This window comes from Myotis myotis, unplaced genomic scaffold (assembly GCF_014108235.1).
Source record: "Myotis myotis isolate mMyoMyo1 unplaced genomic scaffold, mMyoMyo1.p scaffold_m19_p_4, whole genome shotgun sequence".
NCBI lineage: Eukaryota > Metazoa > Chordata > Mammalia > Chiroptera > Vespertilionidae > Myotis > Myotis myotis.
In genome coordinates this window covers 70,590,021-70,591,374 of record NW_023416346.1, presented here as the reverse complement: position 1 = coordinate 70,591,374, position 1,354 = coordinate 70,590,021, and the positions used below count along the sequence as shown (strand labels likewise).

General features: G+C 57.3%; 1 pseudogene; it reads left to right on the top strand.

The window, feature by feature from the left end:
• Positions 1-374: 374 nt before the first annotated feature.
• Positions 375-1,106, top strand: LOC118654063 (annotated as a pseudogene).
• Positions 1,107-1,354: the final 248 nt, after the last annotated feature.

Genomic DNA, 1,354 nt, shown 5'->3' with positions numbered 1-1,354 from the left:
GCATGCTATCTGGTGCCCAGGCTGAGGAAACCCAGAAGGAGACCCAGGGGCCTCCCAAGAGGAGAGTCTCCATGGTCAGATGGCGTGGTGTCGGGACAGGAATAAAGACCCGAGGTGACTCAGATGCCTGGCCACAGGGTTAGACCACCCAGCAGGGCCTTTCAGTTGGGACTGGGTTTGGGGTGGGGCGAGGGAGGCAAGCCGGAAATAGAGAACTACAACTCCCAGGAGGCTTAGCAGCCGGGCCTGGGTGCCTGGCTGTGAAATCAGATGGGCTGTAGTTTTGCAAGCCACTTTAAACTAGAGGCTTGCAAGGTTGGAAGTTCTGCACCGGTAGCCAGGGAGAAATGGAGCTGGAGCAGAGAGAGGGGTCCATGGCAGCTATGGGCTTTGAGGAGTTCTCAGCACCTCCCGGCTGGGAGCTGGCACTGCCTCCCCTGAAAGTAGTCACATCCTGGAGAGAGAGTTTGAGACCAAAGTGGAGTTCTGGGGGTCTGGGCAGCTCCAGCCTCCAGGAGCGAGATGAAGAGGAGGAGGCAGCCTGAGGCCAGCAATGGTGGCGCCAATGGGAACTCAATCGCAGGAAGTACCAGGAGCTGGATAGGTGCTGCAGGGAGATCGAGCAGGTGAAGGAGCGGGTCCTGAACAGGCTCCATCAGATATAGAGGATAACACGGTGACTCCAGCAGGAGCGGAGGTTCCTCATGAAGGTGCTGGACTCCTACAGCGACAACTACCGGGCCAGCCAGTTCACCATCTTACTGGAGGACGAGGGCAGCCAGGGCACAGATGCCCCCACCCCAGGCAACGCTGAGAACGAGCCTCCAGAGAAAGAGGGGCTGTCCCCGCCCAGGAGGATGCCAGCTCTCGCAGAAGCCAGCAGCCGGGCCCTTGGCGAGGGGTCCAGCAGTTGGAAGAGGCCGCGAGTGCCACCGGAAGGGGGCCAGGCAGGAGTCCCACTGAATCCGGAGCTGGCCCCTGTGCAGATAAAGGTGGAGGAAGACTTTGGCTTCAAAGCGTTCGAGGCTCTGGACTCAAGTTGGGTTTCTCGGGGGCTAGACAAGTAGCTGCCCTACCCCACTCTAGCCATCTCCCCCTTTGACTGACCCCCAATAAACGGACCCCATGCTCTCCTCGGCAAAAAAAAAAAAAGCTTATAGAGGCATGCTTATAGGATCAAATAGTATAAATACAGATGTAACAGGGCAATAAACAGAGAACCTGGCTATGATGATCGATCACCTGAACACTGCCTCTGAGTCATTCCTTCTTCGCCGACTCTGTCCACACCTTTGGGAACCCCTGGACCTGCTGAGGCAGGACCCCAACATTCCTCTTCTTATAAGGACTTCAG